The sequence below is a fragment of the Urocampus carinirostris genome, chromosome 2 (genome assembly GCF_059441175.1).
Source record: "Urocampus carinirostris isolate Australia breed hairy pipefish chromosome 2, RoL_Ucar_1.0, whole genome shotgun sequence".
NCBI lineage: Eukaryota > Metazoa > Chordata > Actinopteri > Syngnathiformes > Syngnathidae > Urocampus > Urocampus carinirostris.
In genome coordinates, this window is record NC_142350.1 from 46,646,211 (window position 1) to 46,662,650 (window position 16,440).

Genomic DNA, 16,440 nt, shown 5'->3' on the forward strand with positions numbered 1-16,440 from the left:
AAGTACAGGTGGACTTGTCCAAAAGGTTGATGTTTCCTTTTATACTTTTTAGGATTGTTTTTATCTGAACACAAATGAAAAAATGAGAAGCTTTTGAAGTACTCTTTTTAGTACAGGGAAGATGAAGGGGGTAAGCAATAGTGAAGCGCAGTACTTTGTGTGTATCCCTCAGAATTTTTTTTTGCAGAGTTTCCGGTGGATTTTAACCCAACAGAAAAGTCTAATTACTAAACACCATATTGATTCTCTTCAACTCATTCTTAGCAAACATATTTAACAGTGCCGATTCCCAGACATCACAGAAGCTCAGTTTCCTCTGTAATGGAATCAATCGGTGTGCCATGTTTCCTCCAGGAAATGTTTCCTTTTTTCGCAGCGCGCCGACATAGAAAGTGAAAGGTAACGCGCTGTGAAGAACACGGCCGCACAATCTCCGCTTCAATTCGCGGCTTAGCCGGCACGGTGGAGTTGTCAGCTGGCGTCCGGGTTGAATATTAACCGGTAGTTTCAAGTCTTGTCGCCATGGCAGTTGGCAGCTGAAAGAAAATTTGGACGTGACAGTTTCTAGTGTGACATTCAAAATTAATTTTGAAGCCTTAACTCTGTGTTATGACACAAATATGGAATATTTTGTCTTTGGTCGTGCAAGGATGGCAATATCAATCGGAAAAACTTGATACCGCAAATGTTTCTTGATACCCGATTGGTTTGACCCTGGAATCTGAAGCCAATACTTTTTTTCTGGTAAACTCTAACCCAAGTTTTAAACTGCATTACTATTTTGAAAAAGAACTAGTTTGAAAGCCAATCCCCAGTTTTGAAGACTTACTTTGAAACCTTAACCCCCTATATTGCTGTTACCAACCTCAACACCGTTTTGAGGACTAACTAGTTTGAAGGCAAAATCCTAACCCTAGTTTTAAGCCTTGAAATAAATTTGAGAACTAACTAGTCTGAAGGACAAGCCCCAAGTTTAAGGTTTGTAAAACTGACTAGTATGAAGGCCAAAACTTTTTTTCAAAGCCTTTCTTTGAAACATTCATCCTTTAACCGCTGATGTCAATCTCAAAAATGCTATCCTTAGTTCTAAGTCAAACTGTTTTGACAACTAACTAGTCTGAAGGACAAACCCTAAGGTTAAGGTTTGTAAAACTGACTAGTATGAAGGCCAAAACCTTTTTTCAAAGCCTTTCTTTCAAATGTTGACCCCTAAACTGCTGATGTCAATCTCAAAAACGCTATCCTTAGTTCTAATTCAATCTGTTTTGAGAACTAACTAGTCTGACTGAAGGACAAACTCTATGGCTAAGTTTTGTAAAACTGACTAGTATGAAGGCCAAAACCTTTTTTCAAAGCATTACTTTGAAACGTTAACCCTTAAATTGCCTCTGTCAATCCCAGATGCTTCAAAAACCCTAACTTAAGTTCTAAGTCTGTTTTGAGAGGTAACTAGTTTGGATGAAGAACCCTACCCTGTCAACCCTTTCACTGGCTCACTAATTAAACGGCCAAACCCTGCTTTAATGCCTTACTTTCAAAGTGTTAATGTTGTTAGAATCCTTTTTTGTAACCCCAACCTAGGCATGAACCAATCTCATTTCACTTTAAAACCCTAACACTGTTTGTTAAAAAGTTACTTTGAGACCTTAAACCCTTGAATCTCTAAAACAAATCCCAAATTTTCTTGAAAACCCTAACCTAGGATTAAAATCCCAACGCAGTTTTGAGAATTGCATAGCTAACTAGTTTGAGGGTCAAATTCTATGGTTCAGGTTATTTTTCACCAAATTATGAAACTTATACAATTGTGTCGGCACCATCACCAGTTTGTCAGACAGCTAAATGTCTCCTTTTTCATGTTTTTCAACAAGCCTGCCTCCTTTTTTATGCAGTGTTCGTACAGGTGCTTGAAATCCTTGAAAATTTTAATGTTGTAATTTCACGGATTGAAAAGTGCTTGAATTTTGTGTGAAATACTTGCCACTTCTCTCAACAGGTCTGCTTAAAAATGACTGGGGTGGCTTTGCTTAGCCATTGCAATTTTTCTTCCCTCGTGATTGACAGCCGCTGGCATTAGTTTGTCTGGCGTCATCACCCCCTATGGGTAACACCGAAGAGGACAGGTGCATGCTGCACCTAAACAGGGCAATATGAAATGTGTAATAGTGCAAGAATTATGAATCAATTATGGGAATTTATTACGAGCCATGCAAAAAAATTAAGGTTGCCTTTCCCAACCGTAAATTGTAATGGGAAAAACGTCCTGCAACTGAAAGTGTGCATATTATTTTCCATGTATTTACCCAACAACTCTATGTCTCAAAAAATATTTGCACACGTATTGTACAAATCCACAAAATCTAAAAATCATATGTCTTGATAATTGCACGCATAAGATTAAATATCGCATATGTAAAGTGTAGATATATTTGTGGATTTGCAAAATACCGTATCACATCATATTTCTTCTAGTAATGGTACTGGAAAAATAAAAAAATAAGCTTTAAAAGTTCTTAAAAAGTGTTTGAATTTGGCCATGAATCAGGTGTAGGAACCCTGTTGGTAAAAACAACCTGGCGCTTCGTCAATTTTATACCCAGGCGAGCGCGGATGTGTACAGTGCGGTGCCGAAGCCAGCCAGTGGCGTATGAGGCTCGGTTGTTCTCAAGCGCCGCATCTCATCTAATGCCATAATTCGGGCGGGAATGGAATCCGGTGTGTGTCCACAGGAGCTAACGCTCGGTTCATGGCAACCGGCATAGCAACCGGGACCTGTGAAGGACATCTGCAATAATGAGTAAGATCTGTGCCGCCGCAGCCCACGACTGCATGAACACGTCATGTTCGTTTTCCTAAAATGACGTATCTGGTGTTTAGTGTGAACCTTATTTCACAATATTTATTGTTCAGACAGACACAATATACTATACTATAATATACTATACAGGAAATGGTCGTATGCGACCAATTTTAGTCACTATCATCGTGGCGAGAATGTTTTCTTTTGGGTTTTAAGTATGTATATACATATCAGTCCATTTAAGAAAAAGGACTCTACACTTTTGGTTTTGCTGACTCAGTATTTTTTTCCCACAGACATTCCACTCTCCCAGGCCACAAATGAATAGCAATACCATCATTTACAGGCACTCAGGTAGGTTAACCTAGATGTGAAAATTGCTTGAAAAAAGCTGACCTCACATTTTTGGTTTTAATGACTTGCCAGAATAAGTTTGGCCAGGATCACAATCTTTCACAAACAATCAGGTAGGCCAGTCTGGAGGTGAAAATGCCCTCCCCAAAAATAACACAGCACTTATGTTTTTGATGACTCCGCAGTTTTCTCAGAAAGACATTCCCCTCTTTCAGATAAAAAAACATTCAATTTCAACCACACAGTTAAAAGTGTTGGCCTATATGAAGTGCCAAATATTTTACCGTAAAGACATTCTACTCTCCCAGTCCAGAACGGCATTCATTATCAACACCATCTTTTAGGTAGTCAGGTAGGTTACCTTATATGTGAAGCATGGCAAAGAGAGTTGACTCAGCACTTTTGGTTTTGCTGACTCAGGATAATTTTTTTACCAGGACAAAACAATATGAAATAGGAACACCATATTTTGCAGGCAGTTTAGCCCCGATATGAGAAATGCCTAAAAAGCTGTTTCTGCGTTTTTGGTTTTGCTGAGTCAGCAGTTTTCAGAGAAAGACATTCTGTTCTCTCAGACCAGAACATGTTTCGCGTATCAACGTGCATGATGCTCTAATGGCACACAGTCATTCTAGTCTTAAGCATGTGTACTGTAAAATAAATGTATACCTAACATTAGCAGCAATTTCTGCTCATTTAGAAATAACTTTGTACATCATTTGAAGAAAAAACAACCAAACAAAAACGACCGTGAGCTATTAATATAAAATGTGTGCTCTTGAAAAAAAATATTCTAGGAAAATAAAAAATGAAAAAAAAAAACCCACTATTATTCCCTATTTAAAGAAAGGTCTGACATTATTATTATTATTATTATTATTGTTCTGTTTTATGTATTCCATCCATCCATCCATTATCTGCACCGCGTATCCTCAGTAGGGTCGCGGGGGTGCTGGAGCCCATCCCAGCTATCTTCGGGCAGTGGGCAGGGGACACCCTGAACTGGTTGCCAGCCAATCGCAGGGCACACAGGGACAGACAACTCATTCGCTCATTCACTCTCAGGGACAATTTTGACCGGCCAATTAACCTAACAAGCATGTTTTTGGAATGTAGGAGGAAACCGGAGTGCCCGGAGGAAACCCACCCAAGCACGGGGAGAACATACAAACTCCACACAGGGGGTTTGATCTCACGACCGCACACGCGCTAACCACTGTGCCTCTGTGCTGCCCTGTTTTATGTATTGTTTCAATTAATTTAAGTGTGTTTAATTTATGAGTAAATTTATTTTTATTAATAGTTTTTTTTTAAACTTAAAATTTCAATTCAAATTTATAGCAAATTTAAAATAATATTTTCGTCTTAACTGATGCAATACTTTTTTAGAAATTATCATAGACATCAATATATACATATACACTTCAAGGTGTTCCCTGCCTGAAGACATGCAGGGATGGGCTCCAGATCCCCCGTAACCCTACTAAGGAAATGCGGTGCTGACGAAATTCCATTAGATTCCCCAAAAAATTAGATACAAAGAAAGTCTTTTTAGTATGTGTGCGCCGCAAGGGAGGACATTTTCATGCAGGGGTGGTTGTTGAGTCACTCTTCGGCAAAACAGACAAGCAGACAAAATACAGCACAAAACTGGCTTTGTTTGTGGTTTAGTTAAGTATTGATTACAAATTAAAACATGCGGATAAAGCCTTGTCGGAGTTTGTTTTCAGCTTCCTCCAATTTGCGAACCTTCGATTCATTATTCCTTAATTCTTTGGCAGCTACTCAGTTTCCATGTTCTTCCGCGTGGCGTATAAATCGACACACCAAGCCTGCCGAAAGCATGGAACGCATTCAATGGAGGGAAAGTGAACTTTTAGATTTAATACATATTCAGGGCGACAATTGTCTTCAGCCTGGATTAGCACACTAACTTTTAAAGCGTTGGCATCCATGAGCACTTCCGCTAACAATGCATTGTGTGTGACGCCAGGTGTCCTTTTCCACACAAGTGGATATGATGGCCTTCCATCAAAAGATGTTTAAAAGTCAGGAGATGCGCAGAAATCACATATTTTTTTGGAAATGTGAACAATCTCACTAAAACATGAGATTTCACTCAAAAATGTTGTAAGTCTGGACTTGCCCAAGGCTCAAACTGTGACATCTCAGTCTCGGTAGCGGGTGTTCACCCTTAAGGCCACCGAGCTGGCACGCGTTTGCCGCTCTGCATGAGAGACGATTGGGCGTACCTGACAATTTCAGGGAAATCTGAGACTTTACAGGTGTCTTATGAGCATGAAAATACGATAATCCGTTTTGCTCTTTCACACCTACGTAGCCGCCAGCAACACCTGAGGCCAGTCCTTGTCTGTTGTCGCCATGACAACCGGAGCACACAAACAAAAACTGAAACCAAAACTGCTCAACAGAACTGTGATTTTTTTGTCCCTGTATCATGGCGCTCGCTTTCAGCCCAATAGAGAAAATAGGACAGAGTTGATGACCATATTAGCTCACTCCCCCTTCCCCCCCCGGCCAGTTCACCCCCCACCCCAACCCTGATTCCCCTCCCCCAGCCTTATGCCCCCTCCAGCCATCTTGCCCAGCGGGCCGCTTGTGCTTTAATCCAACTTGGCCTTTCGTGTGGTTACCGGCATCATCACTCTTTTTGTCTTTGTGCTTGTATACTTTTTTATGTTGTGGCTTTTGGGGGTTCCTGACACTGGAAAATGTTGAGTAAAAGGCTTCAGACTGTCATCTCTTTCAATGAGTGGAGTAGTTAAAGCTAACTCAAATCATCTATCGAGTCAAATGGCAAAAAAATCTAAAAACTTGAAATCCTAGACCTGTATTCTTTTCTAAACTCAAACCTGACTCAAAACTTGCAGCTTCAATTCCTGCCTCTAATCAGTTTTTTTTAAGCCTAACCATTCTCAAAGCCAGACATTTTTTTATGCCGATCCCAGGTTTCTCGAAAACCCTTACCCTGAAAATGAACACGTTTGAGGGTCAATTTTTAAAGATTAAAGTTTTGTGGGCAAACTTGTTTTAAGGCCAAACCCGACGCCTAAAGTTTTGAGGACTCTGTTCAGCCGTACCTCCGCTTACCAATTTAGTTCGTGCTGGGAGCAGCTTTGTAACCAGAAACATTTGTAAGAAGAGACGCCTTTTGAATGTAAATGAGCTAATCCGTTCCATTTTTTAAAATAAATCATAAAAGAGCATCAGAACATGAAATACATATTAAAATTAGATTACCGCGCAAAAAAACATAAAAGAAAAAGCACATATTGTTAAAAAAACAAAGAATGGATTAAATTATAAAGATAATTATTCACCTTCTACTGGCCCCTTTGTGTAGTGGTCCTCAGCAGTGTTTTTTGCCCGGCGTTTCTTGAAAAAAAAAGGATCTGTTTTTGACAATCTGTCGGAAATGCACGAAGCAGACGTCATGATAATGAGCGATAGCCCGACCTGTCAACACTTTTTTTGGGTCCACAAATTCTGAAGCTTCATGGAATTTTGCCAAAATGTCTTTAATTTTGGCTGATGGCTGCATCATCTTCCTTGTCGTCCTTGAACTCCTGCCAGCAGTGTGTGTTTCTTATACTTTTCTATTATCTCTTGCTTTGTTTCGATGTGCAGAAAGTCCTTTCCTCTACTTTCCTCCTCGTCTACTCTTTCACATTTCTTTCGTGGCGTTAGTGAATATCTTTTTGGAGTGGTACCATACAGTAGACTTTTTACAGAGCGGGGAAGGGGACACGAAGAGCATGTTGGGATTCAGGCATACGCACGGGACTGCCAAGTAGAACTCTGGTAGGGGCGAATGGCAGCACGTGCTGTACTGTATTTTTAACTTTGTATCCTGAAACCATTTGTAACTAGAGGCAATATTTTCCCGCTTAGGTACTTTGTAACCTGCAACTTTTGTATGTAGAGACATTTGTACAGTAAGTAGAGGTGCCACTGTAGTTTGAATGTCAAACCCTGCTTTGAAGCCTACTTTGAAACCTCAACTCTTGAGTCTCTGATGTCGATCACAGATTTTTTGAAAACCGCAACACAGTTTTGAGAACTATCCACTTTAGGACGGGTACTGGAAATCCTTGAAAATAGTTGAAATACTTGCCATTTTCCTCAACAGGTCTGCTTAAAAATTACTGAGGTGGCTTTGCCTTGCCTTTACAATTTTTCTTTCCTCGGGAGTGACGGCCGCTGGTATTAGTTTGTATGGCTTCATCCCCCCGATGGGTAACACCGAAGATGACAGGTGCATGCTACACCTAAACAGGACACTATGAAATGTGTATTAAGTATAAGGATAATGTATCAATTATGGACATTTATAATGAGCCATGAACAAAAAAAAGGTAGCGTTTTCCTGTGGTAAATTTTAATGGGAAGAACTTCCTGCAACTGAACAACTTTATGGGGAGAGACTTATCTTAAAGACAAATATATTCTCAATTTACTCAAGATCTAAAAATTACATGTCTTGATACATGTACACACTAGATTAAATATCACATATGTAAATCACAGACATGCAAAATACATGATTCACACTGTATTTCCATTTTTTTAAAGGTACTGGATAAAATGGAAACTCAGCTTTGAAAGTTCTTAAAAAGTGTTTGAATTGGAACCCTGTTTAGGATTCAGTTTTGAGAACTAACTAGTTTGAAAGCCAAACCCTGCTTTTAAATCTTACTTTGAAACCTTAATGTTTGAATCCCTGACGTCAATCCAATTAATCCCCAAAAAAACGTTTCCAGGTTCTAAACCTTTTCACAAATTAGGATTATGTTTAGAACTAGTTTGAAGGAAAACACTGCTTTGAATTCTTACTTAGAAATCTTAACCCTCTAATCTGTGATGTCAATCCCACTTTTCTCAAAACCCCAACCCTGTATCAAATTTCTGACATTGTTTCAACAATTAGCTTGTCAGATCAACAAACCTCTTTTAAGGCCATACTTTGAAACTCCAATCAGTTTTGAGAACCAACTAGTCTGAAGGAGAAACCTGAAGGTGAAGGTTTTGAAAACTAACTACCTTGGTGGCCAAACCCTGCTTGAAACATGAACCCCCAGGATCTCTGCACAGAGATCATGAGATCAAACCTTCCTGTGTGGAGTTTGCATGTTCTCCCCGTGCCTGTGTGGGTTTCCTCCGGGCACTCCGGTTTCCTCCCAAATTCCAAAAACAGGCATGTCAGGTTAATTGGCTGGTCCAAATTGTCCCTAGGTGTGAATGAGCGAGTGAGTTGTCTGTCTCTGTGTTTTCCTGTGACTGTCTAGCATCCGATTCAGGGTGTCCCCTGCCCACTGCTCGAGGATAGCAGGGATGGGCTCCAGCACCCCCGCAGACCTACTGTGGATAAACGGTACAGATACTGGATGGATTCTGTTTTGAAAACTAACTCTTTTGAAGCATTACTTTGACCATTACATAGCTGATGCGAATACAAGTTTTCCCAAAAACCAACGACCGCATTTTCCGGACCATATGTCTCAATAGCCCAAAAATGCATAGTAAAGAAAAAAAAATAATAATACATATAAGTCACACCTGGAGTATTAGTTGCATTTTTTGGGGAAATATATTTGATAAAATCCAACACCAAAAATACATCTCTTGAAATACAATTTAAAATAAATATAAAATAGATAACAACTGGCTGAATAAGTCTACGGTTTGCTAACGTTACAGGACTGACATACCTGGTCATGTCAGTTTTGACGTAGCATATACAGAGTTATTCAGATTTAGCCTAAAGAACATGCTAACAAGTCTACCTAACTATCAGTTTCACTCCAAATCACTAAATCCAATGAAATTTTCATCTTCCGTGTCAATTTTAAACAACTCCCCTAACTCTGGAGGTAGAAGATGTGCCGCTTCCTCTTCTACGTCGCTTACGTCAGACTCATCGTCATTTGCAATTTCAATTCTTTCTTCTGCTCGATACCCGTTTTTAGCTGCCTATTTCAATATTTGCAGCTTGTAATCTGCATAATATGTTTTTCTTTTCTGTGCCATTTTTGCTCAGCCCTTTTCAGTTGTTTTTATAACAACCAGCAATCTTGAAATTATTGCGGCAGGGTGGTAAAGCACCCGACCATTTACCAATCGAAAACCATACTCAGGTTTTGATCCAGTTAACGCGGCAGCGAAAGAAGGCAATTAGCCCGTTGTATTTGGCTATTTTGGAGTCAAAGGGGCGGCGTTTCGACTCCTGCCCTAGTCGTGACATTCCCAGTGTGCTGGGTTGGCAAAACATGAGTTTCGGCAACAATATTTGATCGCTAGGGAGCGTCATTTCCTTAGGTGCTGCAGTTTCACTTAAGTAATAATCAGGTCCCTTGGAATAGATCCGTCTGATTTTAATTAGTGTGTTTACCTCATTAGGGAATTTTTATTTTATTCAAGTATTTCATGTTAATGCATGCTCTAGTTTTACGATTTTGTTGCGTCTGTCTGTTTATTTGTGTAGGTATTATCTTTTCAGGTGATTATCGGCTGGTCTTGTATATTACTGTCTGGTCTTACCAAGTCTGCTTGGTCTGGACTTGTTTGGTATTGCCCGGTATTGTCTACTCTAGTTTCGTTTCTTCTGGTCTGGTCTTGTCTTGTTTGTTCTGGCCTTGTATTGTCTTGTAGTGTTTGTTCTGGTCTTGTACTTTCTTGTCTGGCTTTCTTACATCTCTTTTGGTCTCTTTTCTCATCTGTTACCTAGTCTGCTCTGCTCTGGTCTGGTCTTGAATTGTTTTTTGTTTGTTCTGGTTTTGTACTGGATTATCTGAATTGGTCCTGTCTCTTCAGGTCTTGTATTTTCTTATCTGTTCTTTTTTTTTATTGTCTTGTCTTGACTTGTCTGGCGTTGCCTGGTCTTGTATTGATTCTATTGTATTGTCCCATTTTGCATTATCTTGTCGGTTCCTGTCTTGTCTGGCCTTGCCTATTCTGCTCTGCACTGGCCTAGTTTAGTCTGGTATTGTTTTTGCATGGTTAGGGTTAGGGTCAGGGTTATTTTCTGACATGGCCTGGTCTTGTATTGTCTTTCTGGTGTTGTTATTTGCCTATCTGCTCTTGTCTGGTATCATATGGACTGGTTGTGTATTTGTATGGTCTTTTCTTGACTTGTCTGGCTTTGCCTGGTCTTGTTTGTTCTGGGTTTGTATTGTCTTGTCTTGTTTTGTCCTGTCTGGTCTTGTTTTGCCTATCTGTTATTTTCTGGTCTGGTCTTGTATTTATATTGTCTAGTCATGACCAACCAGAACTTACAACCTTGTATTGTCGGTTTTATTCTGTCTTGTCTGGTCTTTTCTGGTTTTATCTTGTCTTGTTTGGTCCTTTATGGTCTGGTTTGGACTAGTCTTGCCTTGCCTTGTCTTGTATGGTGTTGTATTGTCTTATCTTGTTTGGATTGGACTTTTCTTGTTTTGTCTGGCTTTTTTTGTTGCTGTAGTGTCCTTCTATGACATATCATAAATCCTTCTGGTCAACGGGTGCAGACTAGTTCATACATCATTCAAACAGAATTCTTTTGGATCATCCCATTTTTTTTCTACCCATTTCAAGATGAGACACATTACGAAAACGATATTACAGTGGCCGACACATGTCTTCCTGTCAATTGTTGATCAACTTGCGGCCAAAACTTCCAACTATCAAATTCCTTCCTAATAATAAGTAAAATAATAAATAAAACGAGCCAAGTCTTGCAAGATGCGCCCTGAGAGTTGAGCCAACGTCATATTTGCACACACGTTGAACAATCTGTCGAGGGACGTCTGAGATATTTGTCGACATTTAAACACGTCCGAACATTTGTCCGCGGAGGACGCGTGGATCTTTGGAGAATGCAAATTTTGGTGAAGAGTGAATATTTATTCAGGCTGTTTTGGTATTAGCAGGCATTTTACACACAAACACACACTTTGTGGGTTCCTATAGTGTTTATAAGAATTCTTGTTGCCAGGTGTCTTGTGGGGACAGTGTGGTCCAGACAGCAGATTGTCTTCTAGGTGCAAACACAAGCTGGCCTGAAGAATTTACATAATTTCCTTTCCTCCTCCGCATTACAAGGCGGTATAGTAGACCCTAGGATACACAATTAATCTGTTGTGAGGTGGGGAATAATAAAGTGAAATAGCATTGTAGCAGGGGAGAGAAAACTATGGTAATTAGCTAATGCCTTTGAATTCACTGCTACTCCAAACGAAAATATTAAAATAACAAAATAATATAGTAAGTACAACTGATTTACTCTTATACATGTATATGATTTTTAAATAAATACATTTAAAGGAATGACTGCAAGTCTTTGGGAGCTTTAGCTAATATTTAAAGTACAAACAAGAATGAACTAAACAGAGAGAGAGAGGGGGATTGTTCAGCCAATAGCATACGACTATTTTCATGATTCCTTGATCAAACAGCAGAAAAGCAATTTTCTGACATCGACCAATAGGAAACAGGCCCCTCAGAGATGTAACTCTACATATGAACAAACACGGCAAAGTTTGAATTAAAACATCAACGCAGCGATAAACGAAGGTTCACTGTATTTTTTTTACCCCCTCTATAGATACTACTCACCATGCATCCCACCAACTATCTTCTGCTACCCAGTTTGGTTATCAACTTTGTTCCCCACATCTGTGCTATTTTTGTTGGCTCTTGATTTCCCCGAAGCAAAGTTTTCTTCTGGGACGAGCTTTTTTCTGTGATTTACTTGCAGCTTGTATTCTTATTCAATGCAATCCACGCAATCGCGTGTGTATGTTCTCAAGCTTAATGAGAGGCCATAAAACACAAACCTCTAAAAGTCAGCTGCACATGCTCGGAATTTGACCGAACATCTTGTCTGTGATTGGACGAATTCGTAGCCATAAATAATGCCGGTTCCGTGCAAGGCAATCCAATTCCAAAACTGTAATAATTTAGTAAGAGTGATTATCATACGGGAAAGTATCGAGCAGTAAATTGCATCGTAACCTAGATTTTTGTTTATCTTAGCTGGCAGCCACTAAACTCTAAAATAATTTAAAATAATAACTTTGGGATAAAATAATATAATTAGTTTATTTTATTTAATCACTTTGTGGCATGTAGCCTTTCATGTTTTTTTCTGTTAGAGTTGATAGTGTGATTACATTAGGTAGTTGTTTTATCCACATGGTAGTATAAAGGCACAACACCGCCCCTGGCACAAGTGGTAGAAACGTGATACTGAATCCCCTTTATTATCATTGATTACAAAGTAGGGTAGGCCTAGTACTCCAAGAGATAGTCAAGTCAAGTCAAGTTTTTTTTTATAGCCGTTAATCTCAAGGAGTCTCAAAGGGCTGCACAGACCACAGATTATTGCAAAACACAGACTATTATGACACCATTCCCTGATCTAAAACCTACATGAGGGCAAGGAAAATTTCATCCTGAGGAAAATGAAGAAACCTTGAGAAGGGACCGCACATGAGGTAATCCCCCTTCCAGGATGACCAGGCTGCAATGGATGTTACAATAACAAAAATAAACAAGAATAATAGGATTGATAGGCAATATTTTAAAGGTAATGTTCAAAGTTTGTAATTATATCAGAAAATAGTGCAAAATAACAAAATATGGATTTGATTTTGGACCCTTTGTCCATTTAGGAAGAAGTTATATGTCAGACGTGGGCAATAATGTATTGCATCGACGGGCTAAGTCTTTAGGAAAAACGAGATTTTCAGCTAAATAGAGACAGAAAGGTATTGTTTAGCCAATAGCATACGAGTATTTTCATGATGCCTTGATCCAACAGCAGAAAAGCAATTTTATGACATCGATCAATAAGGGACAGGCCCCTCAGAGACGTGACTGAACGAACACGGCAAAGTTTAAATTAATTAAAACGTAAACAGCGATAAATAAGGGGTTCACTATATTTTTCCCCCTCTCTATAGTTACTACTCTGTGGGCGGGACTTCTTTACATTACACACAAACACTAATTAAAATTACCGGCAACAAGTCGAGCGAAACATCTAAGGAAGCGAAGCGCTTGTTTGTGGAGATCCCGGCTGCACGTCGAGCGTGTGCTCGGACTTGATTATTGCCCATCTTTTCATGTACGCCGGACACAAAAAAATGTTTTTTTTTCTTCTGTTTGCTCGCCGTTATCGCCTCAGCCCAGGCCGCCGAAGCCCTTTGCGGTACGTTAGCCGCGTTTAGCATGAAGATTAGCGAGGTTTAGTACATATTGCACACCTTTTTTTCCTAGCTAATATGTTTTTGTGACAGGTAGCTGCTGACATTGGGTAATGGCGAATAACTCTGATCTATTCCTGAAGCGCTACCATTATATATAGAATTATCCACTCGGCCACCCACTCACCATTCTCTCCCCCTCGTGGTGCGTTCACTTACTCACACTCCCACACTGCCTCTGAGGGCCCCTTACACTGTATTTATCAGCGTTCGCTGTTGTTTGTCGTCCCTTGTCTACTTTGTCATTCTGGCAGAAAAAACGCTAGCCCCGTTAGCGTTTTACTGGTTTGTACTCAAAAAAATCTCAGAAAAATACTGTAATAACAGAGAAGCAGGGAATGTTTTTTAATGCTACTTTTTGTTACTGATTAGCTCAAAGAGCCACCGGTTGAAATGCATTTCTAGAATAAAATGTCATTGCTATGAGGCAAAAGTAGCTCAGGAGGTAGCGCGCTCGTCTTGGTTCGATTCCCGGCTCCTACGAGTTAAATCTTGAAGTGTCCTTCTGCGAGACACTGAAACCCAAATGCCTCCGATATGCAGGTAGTCTCCTTGCATATCTGACACTGCTATCGGTGTGTGAGAGTGTGTATGAATGGGTGAGCTTTGGAAGGTCTTCAGTGACTTGAAAAGCGCTATATGAATGCAGACCTTTTACCATGTTGTTACTATGTTCCCTTTACCGCCAGGGTTGTCAGGGCACCGCTTCCTGTGGTGTGTCTTGGGCAACTACACCCTGATGGCGCCCATGCCTCTCACATAGTATTCATTTCCATAGTTATCAGTGGCAGAAGAAGCCTCCTGGTCTGATTTAGATACAGAACCTTCATTACCTGATCATCGTTCTTGTTGGTATACAGTGTCCTCATGAGCCAGACCTCGTCATAACTATGTTCTTACTAAGTTGTAAAAGCTCAGTCAACCACTAAACATGCCAGTTAAAATCACATTTCCTGGAATTATTTTTTTGCTTTATAATCGGATTTAAAAATATAAAAATAAAATATAATTTTTAGTGTTGTGAAAAAGTATTAAACCCCTTCCTGATTTCTGTTTTTAATTTTGCATATCTATCACTCACAAAGGTCTCCTATCATCAAACCAATTTTAATAACACACAGAGGCAACCCAAGGAAATACAAAATGCAGTTTTGAATAGTTGATTCAATTTATTATGACACAAAAAAACTCCAAACCTGTCAGAATAAGTATTTGCCCCATCTTTGGCAGCGATAATAGAAATCAAACGTTTACGATAATTGGTAAGTCTTTCCCAAGCCTATGGAAGAATTTTGGCCCACTCTTCTTTGCAAAATTGTTTAAAATCTGCCATATTGGAGGGTTTTCTAGCATGAATTGCCTGTTTAAGGTCACATCACAGCATCTCACTTTTTCATTTAAATCAGGACTTTGATTTGGCCACTCCAGAACATTTATTTGTTATATTTAGCCCTTCAGAGGTGGACTTGCTGATGTGTTTCAGATCATTGTCCTGCTGCACGATCCAAGAGCGCTGGTGTTTGAGGGCACTAACTGATGGCAGGACGAACCCCTTCAGGATCTTATGGTAAACACGCAGGGGTGTTACCCTTCTTCCGAGAGATAGCGAAGCCTGACGGTCTGCATTTTAAAGGCAACGAGCCAAATGTAGGGCAACTTTAAATCCAAACCCCCTGGCACTTCAGAAAAAGTCGACCATCAGTGCAAAAAAGAACCGGCTATCCTGACCCCCCAACCCACGGCTGTAAAATGAACAGATGAACTCCCAAGATAGCGACTGAGAGATGAGGTTGCCATTTATTCTCGCCAAATAGTGAGCACCTTGAGAATTGGCTGCAGTTAAAATGTTAATTCCATTAAAGGGACACTGTGTAATGTTTGACAGCTACATATGTTTGTGTAGCGGAAGCGAAAATGACTGCTATATAGCACAAAAAAGACTGATAGGACTCAAGTGATCAGCCTTTTGCTAAGAAAACAAGGGAAGAGAGCTACTGATGATTTTCTGGGCTGTGTTGATGAGTTTCTGCGCACAGCATACCACACCCTGATATAAAAAAAAGCTTGTTGAGTAAAAAAACAATTCATTCAATAACAAACAATTATGTAATATGGCTTTTCATTTTAAGATTCAGTTTTATTGAACATTTTATTATAATAAAATAATTTCTATTTTTCGAAATATGAGAACGTCATCCTTTTTTTATAATGTTTTGAAATATATTTTCTATTTTATCAAAAATATACGTTTTTAACAGTTTGTTCAATTTACTGAAGAAATCATTCTTGACATTTTTCAAGTATACATTTTCAATATTGTTCATTTTAGGGATTGAATTTGATAGTTTGAGACAAACACGTTAAAAAATATAGTAAAAATATAGTTATATAAATAATAATAATAAAAATTAGAATGGCAAAATATAAACTGTATTAAATATAAAATACTACTTAAATTGGGCTAAATATCCTCCCAGTGAGGCAAAATTATTTCCTGTAAATACTGTATTTTTAATTTGTTTCAGGTTTAAATAAATAAATTAGAATATAATAAAATAAGAAAAACAATTTTAAGAAAATTAAAACATTCTTTTTTTGTAAATAATTTTAAGCTTTACAAGTTTAATTTCACTCAACAGACTTCATTTTCAAAGATTATCGGTCATTTTGGGAAATATATAAGGATAATTAGAAAAAGATTGGGAAAATAAGTTTAAAATAAATCAAGTATATAATTTAAAGTTGTTTTTTTTTACATTTTATATACTTCATTTTAACGATTACCGATTTTTATTCAAGAAATTACTTAGAATTATATGCAAAATAAGAATAACATTTGAAAAAAATCAATTTATTTTTACATTTTCAAATAAAGGAAATACAAAATAAACACAACACACTAAAATAACAAAAATAATACTTAAATTGATTAAAATATCCGACCAATGTGGCAATACCCCCCTACTCATTGAATGTCAGTCAGTAAACAAGTCCTCCAGGTACAATTCTGAGAAAACATGTCAA

At 38.7% G+C, this 16,440-nt stretch overlaps 1 protein-coding gene across 5 annotated transcripts in view; it reads left to right on the top strand.

Annotated features, from left to right (window-relative positions):
- grik5 (glutamate receptor, ionotropic, kainate 5) overlaps positions 1–16,440 on the top strand; it is a 245,682-nt gene that overhangs the window by 77,764 nt on the left and 151,478 nt on the right. For 3 of the 5 annotated variants that reach the window (XM_088326779.1, XM_088326775.1, XM_088326778.1), the window contains exons 3-4: positions 3,097–3,154; positions 14,900–14,983. The exons of 1 other annotated variant lie outside the window; for it this stretch is intronic. The gene's annotated coding sequence lies outside the window, so the exon portion shown is untranslated. The remainder of the gene's footprint in view (positions 1–3,096; positions 3,155–14,899; positions 14,984–16,440) is intronic. One more of the 5 variants, XM_088326777.1, reaches the window with a different exon arrangement.